The sequence below is a fragment of the Anguilla rostrata genome, chromosome 3 (genome assembly GCF_018555375.3).
Source record: "Anguilla rostrata isolate EN2019 chromosome 3, ASM1855537v3, whole genome shotgun sequence".
Lineage (NCBI taxonomy): Eukaryota > Metazoa > Chordata > Actinopteri > Anguilliformes > Anguillidae > Anguilla > Anguilla rostrata.
This window is the reverse complement of record NC_057935.1, coordinates 27,401,444-27,418,342: the sequence shown is the minus strand read 5'-3', so window position 1 is coordinate 27,418,342 and position 16,899 is coordinate 27,401,444. Positions and strand designations below refer to the sequence as shown.

General features: G+C 41.3%; 1 protein-coding gene across 5 annotated transcripts in view; it reads right to left on the bottom strand.

Annotated features, from left to right (window-relative positions):
- The window catches only part of scml2 (Scm polycomb group protein like 2), a 64,228-nt gene extending 52,411 nt beyond the window's left edge, over positions 1–11,817 (bottom strand). For all 5 annotated transcript variants that reach the window (XM_064327081.1, XM_064327082.1, XM_064327083.1 and 2 more), the window contains exon 1: positions 11,667–11,817. The gene's annotated coding sequence lies outside the window, so the exon portion shown is untranslated. The remainder of the gene's footprint in view (positions 1–11,666) is intronic.
- Between the last annotated feature and the right edge of the window lie 5,082 nt (positions 11,818–16,899).

Sequence of the window (16,899 nt, the reverse complement as noted above, 5' to 3'; positions counted from 1 at the left end):
GTACTTCATGTAGTTTTAGAGATAATGGTCTTTTCTAGGGTGAGGGGATTCTGACAAGGAATGATTAAACTAGGACTGATATTTCTGATGACAAGCTTTTCCTGCATCTCAACATGGCAGTTAGTGGATTGGCATGATTGCAACAAACAAGACAACTAAACAATTTCACTTGAAGCAACATCAAAAAATAAAGTGGTTAATACTTATGGTCAATTAACTGATGACTGTTTTCCAATGAAGACATTTATAACTGTATGCCTTATTGATGAAAATATATTTAAATATAAATAAATTACTTAACAGTAACTATGTTTGTAATTGATGGAAAAAGCTCTTTATTCCTAAGAACAAGTGGACAAGACTGTGCTCCTGGGATTTTGGCATCAACAATAAAGGTGTCCAAAATATTTGATGGATATCTCACACTCCAGTGCTTTCATAATCAGTCAGGTTACAATGGCACTACCACCATCCTCCTCCCTCCCTCTCTGCTTACCTCCATCCATCCATCCATCCATCCCCTGCCCCCATCTCTCCCTCTCTCCCTCCCCCCCCAGATTGAGCCATGGGTTCCATTGAGAGTAGAGCCATAAAGATTCCAAGCCACAGTAAAAGCCCATTAAGCCCTTTGCATGTGGGGCAGCCTGCAGCCTGGAGATGAAAAGGATTCCAGCTCTCCTCATTAAGGGACGACTCGCGCAGTCCTCTGGCCCCGCCCCGTTTGGGAGGGGCCCTGCGTCCTGCCCGGGCAGGAAGCCCTTTGGAAAAGCCTGCTTTATGACCTGCGAGGAAGCACTGGCGGGCATGCGAGGACTCCACACCCCCCTTTCCCTTCAGCCACGTGAAAGGGAGGAGACGCAATAAAAACTCCATTTCCCTTGGTGTCAGAAAAAGAATTCCTGCCACTTAACTCTATATTTCACTCATATTAATTTCTCACCACAGTCATTCTTAATGATGAACTGCATGTCTGCCATTCCCTGCTGCCGAAGTGGTATACGATCAGAGCAGGTAAATCCGTACACTGTACACCCCACAGGCCAGCCTACACCCCAGATAAGAGAGCCTGAGTGTACGGTAAGGACGAGGCCTCAGACCGAGGAAAGGCCTGAATCGAGGCAAGAAAGTGGCCTATGAAAGAGCTCTCCGCGTGACAGGTGACCCATTTCACTCCAAAAACAAACACGTAAAAAGGGGTCAGGGGAGAAAGCAGGGCTCACAAAGGCCCAAACGCGTTAAACAAACAGAGTGTCAAAAAGGCAGGAGAGAGGGATGAGGAGGAGGAGGAGTAGAGAGAAAGAAAACGGGGTGAACCAGGCACGCCGGGTGGAGTGGGGGGCCCGCTGGTGCTCTTTTGGGAATGTTTATAGTACGTGAGGCTGGAGAGGTCCATGGAAGCCGCGAGATGGGGGGAGGGCACACGCCAGGCCTTCACACGGCGCTAGTTCTTCTCCAGGCAGTCGGCACAATGACAGTCCTAGATGGGCTGAATGGTCTGTTCTCTGTATCAAACGTCCTTTTGTTCTCGTGTCCTTATTCCACATCGCAACCTTCTCGGATTTCACTCGAAGTCAGTACAAACAATTTTGCTGTTATAAGGAACAAGTAGCCTATTAACCAAAGAAAGCATAGTGAGCTCCATAATGTTTGGGTTTTTTTTTTTATTTGGCTTTGTACTCCACAATTTTAGATTTGTAACCAAACAATTCAAATATGCTTAAAGTCCAGATTCTCAAGCTTTTATGAAAAGGTATTTTTACACATTTGTGGTTTCACTATTTCACTATGTAGAAATTACAGAACTTTTTATACGTAGTCCCTCCATTTCAGGGCAACACAATGTTTGGGAAAAATGACTTCACAGGTAGTTTCTGATCAGTCAGGTGTGCTCAAATGCTTCATTAATGCAGGTATAAGAGAGTTTTCAGGATCTAGTCTTGATTCTAGGCTTTTTATTGCCTTTGGAGACTGTTATTGGTGTCAACATAAGGGCCAGTGTCAAGGCAGCCATTATGAGGCTGAGAAATAAGAAAAAAGAGCCAGAAACAAAAGGCAAACTTGCCTAAACTAACAATTTGAAACATAGCCTAATTAAGAAGAAAGAGAGCACTGGTGAGCTCAGTAATCACAAAGGGCCTGGTAGGACAAGGAAATCCTCTACAGTCAATGACTAAATAATTCTCACCATAATCAAGAAATAAAAACCCAAACACCTGTCCAACAGATCAAACACAGTCTTCAGGAGGGAGGCATGGGTGTGTCAGTGACTACCGTCCACAGAAGACTTCAGGAACAGAAAAACAGACAGGCTTTTATGAATTTTATGAAAAACTGAAAAAAAAAATCTTCTCATAAACCGCAAGTCTGATTGACAAAAAAATTGGTAAGTGGCATGTCTGTACTGGTCCCTAACAAGGTTAAGTTCCTACATCAAAAAACAACCATGCAACATGCAAATTAATCAGTACCATAAATAACAAAATATGCAAATGAGACTGTCAGTCATTGTTATGCGAATCATCCTCAAACTTGCTATGGCTCAACACAGAGCGATAGCATCGATGTGTACCAAGTCTGACCTGATAAAAACACACAATCGGGGAAAAACAAACGTGGCTGCCACAAGTGATTGAATATTCTGCCTTTTCTGTAATATTTAAATACACTTTTACACATCTTCATTCATGTCCATTATAAAAGGACCCTTATGATTATTACCATTATTATTATAAATAACAACAACAACAACAACTACAATAATAATAATAATAATAATAATAATAATAATAATAATAATAATGACAACGGTGACAAACTGGAACTCTGACTGTGGCAGTGCAGGTTCTAGCCAGGTGCCTTGCCCCACAAGGCAGTGTCCAGGGTTGAAGGTGCTTAGCAGGCAGGGTTTGTCCCACCTCATCATGCATTAGCACGCCTGCACCAGCTGCACAAGAAGCTCATCCTTAAGTGCAGCGGCTGCGCAGCTCGGAGTGAAAGCAAGAAGCAGTTGGATGCATGCGCTTCAGAGGACACGCACACTAGACTGCTTTTCTCCCAAATCAGATAAGAGGACGGTGCATGAATAGGAAGGGCCGACAAATAGCCTTGGACATTCCAAACCACTTGTCCACTTTTTCAATTACACTGTAGGTTCAAATAGCGCCATCTAATTTAGTTAATATTCTCTATCCAGGAAAACCACAGATGTCCACCACACAGAAATGAATGGAATAGTCACTGAGCTGCTCAGTGTCACTACAAGCAAACTAGAAGCATAAAATTTCAGACATGCAAATAAATTCAGATATAAAATTACTAAATCACATAAAGACCATGTATGAGCCTCTCCATATCAGTGACAGTGTTAAATGCAGTGAAATATCCGCCAGTCACATGAACTTGAATTAAGATTGTTAAGGGGTGGGCTGGGCAGTGGGGTGTGTGGGGTCTTGGGATGGGAGCACAAATCCCCCTCATCCCTGTGCTGAGGTCTGTGGGTTTTTCTGTGTGGGGAGGTGGGGGACGTGAGCTGAGATGGCACTGGCGTGGCTCTGTAATTGAAACCACATTGCCTCTCAAGCTACAGAAACACAGAATGAGTAAGTAGAGACATCCAACCCCACGCCCCACAAAAAATGGCAACGTCCTAGCATCGACATCACCGGCAGAATCTGTCCCCTTCCCATCTCTTACGGAAACTGAATATACACAAAAAGTATATTGATAAATATACTTCAGATTGGTATATATTGTAAAACATACTGCTATATCTAAAAGCACCAATAATGTATATTTACTTGAAAGTGTTGCAATAACTTCTCTGACCTTGAGGAAATATTTTACTTCAGTACACTGGATTTCCGCAAAGGATGTTTAAAGTCCAGTAAGACAACAGCCACTCTTTAAATCCTTACAAGAGCACCTGCAGGTTAAAGAATGCTTCCTCGGACTAATTTCAGAAATGATTTAGCCAAACTTTAAAAATATTTCACAGACGCTTTACTGCTAAGGGATCAGTAATTCAGTCCTTGGCCAAGGAGTTATGAGAAAATGACCCATCACAGAATGTGACCTCCATACATCTGCTTGGCTTGCATTTTAAAAACAGAATTTTCAGTGTTTTTACAGTGTGCTGCAATCAAGGAAATTTGCCTGTGGATTTCTTCTTTTCTCTGGCCTGGTCCTTTTTGGCCAGTTACTTCCAGCTTTTTCTATGTTTCGGGGTACCGTTTGGGGAAATAAACAGGACAAACAGCGCAGAAAGGGGCCTGGCTGTTCGCGGCACAGAAACGAATTCACGCAGCTCCAGACAGGAAGCGAGAGAGCGCGGACGTGTAGCCTGACTGGCGGCGGCGGCGGCGGCGGTGTCGTCCGGGCGAGGGGCGCCCGACGGCTCTCGGCCGCGGGAGGAATAATGCGCTCCTTGTGCTGGTGTGAGGAACGCACGCGGGCCCCGCTATCGTCTGTCTGCGCGTCTGTCCGCACGTCTGTCCGCAAACAGAGGGTAACAGCAAGCCACTGTAATCTCCGGCGGAAAGATTCGAAGCCCTCCCCCGTTGCAGAGTGCGGTCGAGCAGCAGCACTGAATGGGGTCCATGGCGCTGGGCAGCTGGCACTTTGGGAAGGTCCTTTAACTCCCTACTGCATTATGAGACTGATTACAGGGCCCAGGGCTGCCGTGGGGCCGCCCTGCTGGAGCCTGTCTCCCACACAAGCCGCCCCGTCCCCTTTGGAGCTGCTTCAGGGGCAGAGAGCTGGAAAGCTCACCCAGGGAAGAGGCCAGGGCCCTGTGACGCGGGAGACCAATTAAGCCCTCACACACAATCATCCACTCTACATGTTACATGCAAGCTGATGAACACCCGCATTCACACACCCCCAGCCCTCCACCGTGCCCCAACCCCCCTCATGGAAGTGAGATAGACAGCCATATACTGCAAATATGAGGACTTTCCTGAATATATATATATATATATATACATACATATTTCTTTTATAGGCATTGTGAAATGTAACATTTTTTGTGCAGTGTTGCAATATCTCGATTAGGCCTATATTCCTTTTATTTAAATGTATTTTCAGTTGGCTTATATTCTATTGCCATCATGTCACAGCAGAGGACCCCATTTCCTTCTGCACTCTGACGGTTGAACTCCGCAGGGCCGGAACCGAGTGCATTCTGGAGAGGGGCGTGCGAGTGACCGGGTCAAACGAGCAGTGCGTCTAGACCGGCGAGGAGGAGCGCGACCCCCCCCCGAAATTCCTCGCCGAGGCACCAAAGGTGGAGGTCACAAGCAGAGCAGCGGGACAAAAGCATTCTGTACGCAAGGGCCCGCCCTTTAAACATGCCTTCGGGAGCCCAGAGCAAACACGGGCCTCAGCGAATCGCAGGAGGCCACAGAGCGCCCAGTGGCATCTCATTAAAAACACCACAGCCTTTGAAAACTGTCCGTGCACACAAACTGCAACTTCAGAAGACCTCACTGAAAACTCAGCGAGCAGCATTTTCTGTACCACCTGTGGGAATCTTCCCTCTAGCTAACCGAAGCTCAGTCCCCCCCCCCCCCAAAATCTGGTGCGAGGCTCTTTGAGGAGGTGCGAAAAGAGAAATTAAACAGAGGGTGAAAGGGTTTACTCCTCCCCCCCTCTTACGGCGAGCTGACTTTATCTCAGTTCAAGGTCTTGGTCCACCGTGCCAAGAGATGCAGACTGCAAATTGTTTTCTCGCAGGAATAAAATCCATCTGGTAATTAGGCTATACAGTAAGCACAGGCAGGAATACAGAACAACCATCGCTCTGACCTCTCACCTCAAAGGGAAATAATGGCAAGCTTAATTCACAAAAGGTACCCCCACCATTCTGTATCATAAAACACATCCCTCTGAAATCTTAATCCTACAGCATTTATTCAAGAGCTACAGAACAAATACAATTGTCATTTCTATTACATTTCCTTAAGTTCATTAAAAAGGCAGTCAGTCTAACCTCCACGGATGTTTCACTGATTAAGCTTCAGTCGTTCTGTCTACGGCCCGAGTTGTGGAAGAAAGGCTCGCTCCACAACAATAACCCCTCTGAAGAACGGTCTGATTTTGCCAGTCTTGCCGATTTTACGGCCGAATCATCAGTTTTTAATTTATGGCGTCCTGTAACTTAACCGAACCGTGCGGCGATTTCCTCTGCGACGTCCGACGTGGGCTCGGGGCACAGAGCTCCCTTTCACTGCGCGGTCGATGTGTCAGCAGAGTGCATTACACTCACAGCTGGAGCAGGAAGGCTACGGGGCACCCCATCGACCGGAGCAACCCTTCTCGCACAACGAGAAGGACAAAACGTGGCCAGCTCGGGCCCTCCCTCATTGGCTGGAGCTACGGCCAGTTACGTGCTGCTGTGCAGGACCGCGAGCCACCGTCTGCAGCGACACGGTCAGAATTCCGACCCGGACCGCGGGGCTCGCCAAACCGCCACGCTGCGTTTTAACAGGATGAGCCACACGGCAACACCTCTCGTTTTTGTTGTCCTGAAGAGAGAGTTCACCCAGGAAATGATTGAATGCAACGTGCAGACAGGTTTACAACCTGTTTCCTGTAGAGTAACAAACTGTGACTGTGACAGTTGTAGGTTGCCGTCGTCGTGCGACACCCGGCAGCTTTCCGCGAGCAGGGCGACGGAGAAGTGAAAAGCGAGTGAATTTCGCCACTCCGCCGGCGGTAACAGACGGTGAAATACACGGGGCCGCACCTCAGCCGCGAGCGAGGGCAGGTGTGGAGGCGTCTGGGTGGGCGGGGCGGGCGACTGACGGCATCTTCCCAAACTGCTGCAGCAGTGCGGGGGAGGCCCGGCGCCTGGGGGGGACAACTGGGGAAGGTGTCCCGGGCCCAGTCTGGGGGAGGGGGGGCAGGAGAGAGAGTGATCCTCACTCATAAATGTTGGCCATTGATTGGGGGCATGGGCCCGTAGAAATAATTCTGTCCAGGGCCCAGGCGTCATGCACGCCGGCCCTGCGGAGGTTAGCGTCAGCTGCGCTCAGCAAACCGCGCGTTCCATTGCCCGTCCAGCCTTGCAGAGGAGTCACACCCCCTCCCATACTACCCAGAAGATAAAAGTTCCACAGACCTCGAAAATCTCAACTATTCTCCAAAAGAAAATAAATAAGAAGGCCCAACTCAAACATTTTCCAAAACCCTACTCCTATTGGTCTCAAGGCCCCTCAAACAGTGCCCCATAGCAGGGAAGGGCAGAGGCGAGGCATTAAAAAACCAAAGGAAATTCTCGAAGAGACAAAGCACACCTCACAGTCAGTTCTTTTTTTACATACAACACATTCATGCAACTAATGTGTACAGATCCATTCATACAGCTGATATTTACAGATCCATTCATACAGCTGATATTTACAGATCCATTCATACAGCTGATATTTACAGATCCATTCATACAGCTGATATTTACAGATCCATTTATGCAGCTGATATTTACAGATCCATCCATACAGCTGATATTTACAGATGCATTCATGCAGCTGATATTTACAGATCCATTCATACAGCTGATATTTACAGATCCATTCATACAGCTGATATTTACAGATCCATTCATACAGCTGATATTTACAGATCCATTCATACAGCTGATATTTACAGATCCATTTATGCAGCTGATATTTACAGATCCATCCATACAGCTGATATTTACAGATGCATTCATGCAGCTGATATTTACAGATCCATTCATACAGCTGATATTTACAGATCCATTCATACAGCTGATATTTACAGATACATTTATGCAGCTGATATTTACAGATCCATTCATACAGCTGATATTTACAGATCCATTCGTGCAGCTGATATTTACAGACCCATTCATGCAGCTGATATTTACAGATCCATTCATACAGCTGATATTTACAGATCCATTCATACAGCTGATATTTACAGATCCATTCATGCAGCTGATATTTACAGATCCATTCATACAGCTGATATTTACAGATCCATTCATGCAGCTGATATTTACAGATCCATTCATGCAGCTGATATTTACAGATCCATTCATACAGCTGATATTTACAGATACATTTATGCAGCTGATATTTACAGATGCATTCATGCAGCTGATATTTACAGATCCATTTATACAGCTGATATTTACAGATCCATTTATGCAGCTGATATTTACAGATCCATTCATACAGCTGATATTTACAGATGCATTCATGCAGCTGATATTTACAGATCCATTTATGCAGCTGATATTTACAGATGCATTCACGCAGCTGATATTTACAGATCCATTCATGCAGCTGATATTTACAGATCCATTCATACAGCTGATATTTACAGATCCATTCATACAGCTGATATTTACAGATGCATTCATGCAGCTGATATTTACAGATCCATTCATGCAGCTGATATTTACAGATCCATTCATACAGCTGATATTTACAGATGCATTCATGCAGCTGATATTTACAGATCCATTCATACAGCTGATATTTACAGATGCATTCATGAAGCTGATATTTACAGATCCATTCATACAGCTGATATTTACAGATCCATTCATACAGCTGATATTTACAGATCCATTCGTGCAGCCGAACTACCTTGCTTAAGTGCATAACGGCAGCAGCCCACCTGGGAACGGAACCTGAAACCTGAGTAATGAGCCCAGTTCCCTAGCCACGCGCTACACTGCCACCACAACTCCCAATGATAAGAGAGGGAGCTGCTAGCCAACGTCCGAGTCATCACTGGTCTGACATCGGGCAAGCAGAGCGGCGACAGCCAGGGACCCGCCCCTGAGGAGGACGCCCCAGGCCACGGAAATACAGCAAATTCCGTCAGTCCCAGCGGAGACCTGGGAATTAAGAAGCCCCCACTTCAGGGAGTTTGGGAGGAAGCATAGGGGAGCAGAAAGGTGAGAAAAGTGACTCATTCAAAAAAACCTCCCAAATCCCAAACCTCCCACTTCTCTCACTTCATACAATAAAGGCTCTGAGGAAGAGTAACATCCTCCAATCAGCATGGCACGTTTCTGTCAGAGAGTAGCACAGCAAACAGCAAACAGATTTCCTGTAAGCAAATTAAATTCTGACTCAAATCCCTGCTTCGAAAAATACGAATTTGGGCAAAGAAATCGAACTGCCACGCAACAAATTATGGGATGAGGCATCAGGTCTGTTGTCCGTAGTACCACAGAACAAACAAAAGTTGCACAAAATGAAATGTGCTGCAAGGTTCCGATTCTGTTTTTCGTTTTTTATTTTAGAAATATATATAATGCACTACAAATGGTGATTTTTTTTTACAAGAAAATAAGCAAAACAAACTTTATGGGCTGAGCTAGCCTAATTTTTTTCATTGTGAAACAATAATGAAAAAAAATATGGGACAGATTGTGGAGGGAAAATGGATTCTTCTTTATCGGAGATACAGGCAAGAGATGCTGAAATCCCCCTCCAACAGCAGAAATTGGTCTGAAATTACAACATTGGCAGTAGGCTACAGGGCCAATGAGGAATATGCACTGGGCTAACACACCAAATACTAAAATGTTCTGTGCGGCTGCTCGGAACAGAACCTGCGGCATAGCATCTCAAATGGGCGGGTACGTACATTATACGATTTTCCCTCTGGTTAAGACATCGGAAGTTTGGATGCCCTTTCACACTCATTCCCCATTTGTGAAAGGAAGGGATCGATTCATCCAATGAGCTAAAGCCAACAGCACTGCTTCCTGGACTCAAACCGGCCTGGTTCCACTGGCTATCTAAACAAGAAGGAATCCACACCCTCCAACCTAGCCTTAGCCTGCAGTATTGATCATCATTAGGTCAACCAAATCACACAACAAATCACACAAAAAGCTTGAGTGTCTCCTCCTCCAGGCATAGGTGTACACCTGAAGTTTCACTGAAGAAATGCAAAAGTACTCCCAGGAACATACTTTCACTCACTAAAGATCTCTCCGACCTCTCTCATCACTTAAAAACAATTAAAATTATCTGGAAAAACTTCTTGTATCAATGGCCAGTTAGGGCATGGTAATGTTTTCATTGTTTGCAGATTAGGTGAGAAACTTGTGAAGTCACACTCCATTGAAAGGAATAGGGAGTGCCATCTCCAGAGTTAACTTTCTGGCTTTTCAAAGAAACACTGATGAAGGTGAAAGGTCTTTACTCTCCAAACATTTTACCAGACAAAGACTGATGCAATACTTCCTGTTGTAAAATTGGTATACACATTCTTTTGGTGTTAATAATATAGAGGAATATTCCCATGCAATATTAATATGGTCTCTCACCAAAATAAACAAGAAAAACCCATTTCATGAATGAAAATATCTATTTACAACCTAATGAGTTCAGTCCGTCTTCAAAAATGTCATAAATACGTGTATGAAATCATAAATTTTTTTAAAAAATTAAAAAATACTGTAATTGCAAAGTAATTATAATAACTAAATAACGTCGTTGCATTATGTAACATGTTTTATAAAACTGTACTTAATATATGCGCCTAATCGTAAGATACTAACCATGCTATAAATTAAAACACATTATCCTGATTACAGAATTTAATATTCGGAATGACAAAAACATACATAAGGCGAAACAAATTACGGATGTTGGCCTCCTCTTGCTGTTATTACTGCCTGACGTAATGACACAAAACAGCAGTTCTTCGTACACTAAGTCTGTAACTTCAAAAGAGTTAAATAGGTCCACATAGCGTCGCTATTCATTTGTTAACGCGATGATGAAACGTGATTTAAAAACATCGAACTACGCTGAGCATACAATACGACTCAACGCGCCTTATATTGTAAAGGCTAATATTACACACAGCATAAAAAGACCCCTTGTGTAGGCTACTGACCGCAGGAGGCGTGTCTCCTCTAACGCTGCGTGACAGAATGTAAAACAATTATTTCCCAGAAGTAGGCGTACAAAGACGATTTTTAGGAAAACATATATTTATTTAAAAATCAAAGGACTTCCGACCAATTTTGCATACAACTGTCAGTGTATAAATCAATTATTTTTAAAAGTAACGCAAAATGTAGCTTGCAACACATCGCTATTTGTTATCTGTAGCCTACAATCGCGTATTTGTAACATATTTATTCAACCGAAAAATACATAATAAAGCTTAAATTAACACGCATAATGATACCACGGAGACCTTATTAACAGAATACTGACGGGACGGCACGCAAGAAACCTTCTAACACCACAGACGTGGGAAAAGCTAACAAGCTAACAGCTTCCCATTTGTCTGGCGCATTCTCTTACGGTGTTTTTATTCCTGTTTCGATCAATATAAATGCCATCGTCTCGCTATAAGCAAGCTAAACAATATTAGCATCTAAACATAAAATAACTGAGCTTTTCGTGAATATTTGTACAAGGTGGTTATGACGGAAGATGATAGGCGGTAAACACCAGGACAGCTCAATGTGTACTATAGTTTGGGGAATAACGCAGCCCGTGAAAATACCAAGCGATCGGAATAAACTGTGGACAACTACCCTGCTTTTTAGAACAGTGACTTCTGGCTGTCTTTAATCGGCCCAAGCTACCAGTCCAGAAAGTAACATTTAAACTTTTCACGAAGACGGGACGATTATAGTAATAACCAAAACCGAGTTAACTTACCAATTATTCTTGAAAATCGCAGCAGGTTTCAATACTTTTCCTTGGTACTAGGCCGCCATGTTCTGTGCACATCCGCGCATGTCCAGCAGCAACCAACTTGAATTTCATGTAGGTATTTTTTCCATTAGCCTACTGGGGGAGATACTGCCAGCCTACAGTATATTTTTGTTTCCCTTGACTGTTCAGATGTTACGTCAGTTAATTACGCATATTGTTTTCCAAACACAGGCGTATGAATGCATATTTGCAGATTACTGGTCCGTTCTTGCAGTAATCAATAATCTATTTTATTATGTAATTGTGAACTATTAAGGTAAAATGTTCACCATTATAAATAAATAAGCAATATAGCTTCCGCAAGTAATAAGGTAGGCTACTTGTAGTGTGTTGTGGCATTAATTTTTTTAAAATCTCATTTCACCCACGTCTTGTGGTTTATGAAACCACGCGTTGTGTGTGTGATGGTATCTCATGTGGTCAACAAATAAAAATGCATAGGCCCATAAAGAGATGCTACAGTTTAGCATTTTAAATGTTGACCTATATTAGGCTATTATATTGCTGCCTTTTTGAAGTCTGCTCCCTTGCTCCACAAAAATGTTGACGCGCGTATAAAGCAGTAGATACTGTAAAGCACTTTACCTTTCTTGCATTTTAATACATAAAGCAAAAGAGAGGATGTGAGTGCATGATGATTGACCTGATATTAAAAGTCTTAGGCTACTGCCAGGAAGTGAGCTGCACATTTGATGAAATGATGAAATTGCTTGTTTTAATGTTGTTATTATAAAAATGAATGCAGATAGAGCTTGCCTCCAGTTCCAAACATATACTGTACATCTGTATTTTTTCTTAATCAAGAACTGGGATTTTCTTTAGTAAGACTATATATATATTTTTTTTTAAACTTACTTTTGGGACTTTCACGTATTTCACATATAAGTACACCAACATTTTTTATTTATTGCATGCAGTTGTTTCACGTTGTCCAAGAAAAACCAATCTCAATAACTTAAAAACACCTTTACAGGACATGGTTCTAATTCACTCTTTCTCATACTTTCTGTTGTTGTGGATAAAAAGCACTTTAGACCATGTCAGATATGTTGTAATTTACAATTTATCTGTTAATTATTTAATTTATTTTCAATATGTATTTTAATACCCCCTTCATTATCTAAAATCTTGCTAAGTGGAGCTTTGACACAAGTCCATTTTGAGTTTGGGTTTTTCATGAATAAAAGACTCACCACAAAACTATAAACATTTGTATGGGCATTATAAGCACAAGCGTAAGTCAAAGTAAACAGGAAGAACAACTTCTGGAAATAATCCTAATTCTGAAATAAAATGATAAACAACTGTACTGAAAACAATGGAAAATATAACAGACCTATAAAATAAATTAATGAATTCAAACAGGTTGTAAATATAGTGCATGTTATGAGGTACACATAAAATGTGTAAAGGTGAAAGTAACATTAATAAAGAGCATCAATGCACAAATAATGCAGTTACAAGTTAAAGGTAGTCTCTACATTAAACCTAGATTTCTGGTAACTGTCTGATTACTTTGCAACCTCGTGAATTGTATTTAAGCAGTATTTGCCAAGTGTTGGATACACCAGTAATAAACCTCTTGGGTATTATAAAACAGAAATAGTCTTCCATCACTGGAATATTGGGGTCATTCATATAAATTGGTTCAACTGGACAACATGTTAAACTATGATTAACTGTTAAATTTCAGTGGCATTGTGATACAAAAGGAGCCCATAACAGAAGTAATGGGATAATTCCTATAATTTTATTGTTGAACAGGACATGTCCTGTTTACAGTGATATTGGTTTATAAGTAATGTGTTGTTAATATTATAAGTCAATCATGATTCAACCTGCAACAGTTATTTTGTCTTTGTTTAAGCAGTTCTAATCTTGTGCCACTTTCTGTCTCATACCACTGTAAGTTATCATAATTCACTCTATTTAAGTCACTAATCAGACTTGTGTGAAGAACATTTTGTACATTTGTATCAGGCTGGAACTGATATACCCATTGAGCTAATTAGGCTTTGAGGCCCAAGGCAGAGGAAGTCTATTATTCTTTCTGAGATTTTTATTTCACTGCTGTTTTCCCTCTACACTAAAACTATGTCACAGGCATCACTGATTTGGATGAAGTGAGCTTTGAATATGGGGGATGGGCGAGTAACAGTGCACAAGCAGCTGAACTTATTTGTTACACCTAAAAGATAGTCGTATAACAAAGGCCAAAGGGGACCAGTGTGATATATTGCATCCATCACTGTACCCTGTTGTCTTTTTTATGTGGCAATGTTGGCGTATCCTATTTTATCCTGTTTTTCTGGCATACAAGACCCTTGACAGCATGTATTAATTCCACTCAGATTTGACATACTCACTGGTCATAGTGCTTAGATATGTCATAAATGCCTCTTATTGTCACCACAGGTTAAAGGTTATACGAAGTGTCACTGCCAGTACATTTTCATTCTCAAGGAATCCTCTCAGGCACAAGGGTGGGTGAGAAAGTGCTTGTGGACCTGGGGGGAGGGGGGACTATCATGGATGTGACGCATGGATTTCCATTTTTTCCAACTGCATTTGGAGCCCCTCCAGATGGACGGCCTTAGGCGACCGCCCTTGTCACCTATACCTACAACCAGCCCTGCTGAATAATGGGATAAGGCCAAATACAAGTAAATTAAAATTGGTTGGGGTCGGTGAAAATATTGGCTGTAGTCGATAGTTTTCTTTTTGGGTAGGCTTTTTATTTATTTATTTATTTTAATTTTTTTTTTTTTTTTTTACCAGCAACATTCATACACACAACCTAAAAACTACCACACCACAACATCTGCCTTATTTGTAAATCACTATTGGTTCAGTCACACAGAATAGCAGCCATGTTACAGAGTATTTTCGTAACCTTCAGCATTCAAATATTACTTTCAAATTCTGGACTGTCAGTTGCATTACCTTTTTGCATTTAAGACTTATCCATCAACCCATCCATCCATCCATTATCTATACCCGCTTATCCTAGCAGGGTCGCGGGGGGTGCTGGAGCCTATCCCAGAATTCATTGGGCGAGAGGCAGGAATGCACCGTGGACAGGCCGCCAATCTATCACGGATTTAAGAATTATATAATTTGAAATTATTATAACCTAACATTGCATTCATAAACTTTCTACATCACTATTCGCCAAAATTATCAGTCTTCTTTTGGGCATGGAAAACTATGAACCTACCTCTCGATTATTCATTTAGGTAAATCCACCCATTATCTACACCCACTTATCCTGGACAGGGTTGCAGAAGGTGCTGGAACCTATCCCAGCATGCAATAGGGCGAGAGGCTCATTTAGATAAATGTAATCTGAAAATAGTTTCATTATGACTTATATGATAGAAACTAGTACTGAAATAAATTTAAAAAGCCACCAAACAATGTTCTCTTTCACAATAAATAGCCTTTTATAAAAAGAAAAAAATGTTAGACTCTTATTTTACTTGAGTAAATCAAATGCACAGGAAACAGGTGATTTTCCAAATGGACATGATAATCATTTATAGGTTATAATCCTGTCCATTTTGGAAACACATCCTTCATGGAACCTTTCTGTTAGCTGAAAGATAGACTATCCTTTTTGCTTACCTGAAACTAAGCAGCATATTGGTTATCAGCAATATCGAATATTGTAGGCTAAAATGATATGTATTTGAATTGCTTTAACAGTGTGCTAATACAAGCGAAAATAAACTTGACCACTAGAGGGCAGCAAAACTTAAATGACCAGCTTCCATTTCTAGTCATTTCACCTTGCGTGTAATTTGACCACGGCAAATTGACCTACCAGGTCCATCACACTTCCCTGTTCCATTTAATTTGCATATAGGCTTACTGTTTAAGAGCAAGGGAATCAATTAAGTGCATGATCTTGTGCGCAGATCCACTGATCATTATGTCATCTGGGTGGGCAGATAATAGACACCAACGATTACATTCACACATCCATACAATATCAAGTTTAATGAATCTGTGCAGTGCTGGGTATGAAATGACATTTAATAATCAGTTTTTGTTGTTTTGTCTATTCACCCACGCCATACGGTAGGCATTTGATGCATATAAGAAACCTATCCTATTTGCACTAACTTTATTTTTGCAAAGTAGAAAACTCGCTGTACCTGCATTCATACATTTTGCTCATTGTCCCCCTGTATCCGCTGGATGAAAACTGAATGAACTGGAACTTTAAAAGTCCCCAATTCCACACTGATGTACAGTATTCATTATTTAGCATTACTAATGATACTACAACTACTACGGTTACTACTACTACTACTACTACTACTAATAATAATAATAATAATAATAATCACATCAACAGCAAAAACAACAACAATAATAATAATACATGTAATTTCTTATTCATAATAATGGCAATACATGTAATTTTTTAATTTCTTCAACTTTAAAATTACTTTAATTTTTTATTTAAAAAGTCAAGTAATAATAGCTTACTGTTATATTTCTATACTCTATATGTGTCACTCTAATAATCTTTTAAAAAATAATCTAATGTTTCTAATGTTCGTTTTACATTAATATAAACCTTAGTTTATATCTGCAGTGAATATTAAAAATAAATAAATTAAATATAAATATAAAAAATTAAATACTGCTACAAGGCAGTGAAATTGATCCTGCCACATTAAATTCATAATTACTAAATATGAATTAGATAAAATAAACAAGTTGCACCAGAGAATTTAACATCCAATTATGGTGGAAATACCATAAGTTTTAAGTTTACATGTTGAGCATGCACCTCTCCAATAGATGGCGGGAGCCATTTGTATCTTGTACCTCTTGAGGGAGAATTACTTAAAACTGGAGGATCTCCAAATTACCCATGGTTATTATTTCTTTCCTTACAAGTGTGACTCTTAAATAGTGACTCATGTACTGCAATTTGCCTTAGCAACACTCTCAGAATACATATTGCTATGATAAAATGGCAGGCTACTTTTCTTCTCCTGTTGATTCTTAACCAAATTTAATACTGAATGGTTCCTAATGACAAGTATCTATAGCAACAAATTATTAGTTAGGTTTGTCCAACACATGCGCACACACGTGCGCTCGCATACGCGAGCTTGGTAGCATGTATGTATATATGTGTGTAAATACTAAAGGTATGTTA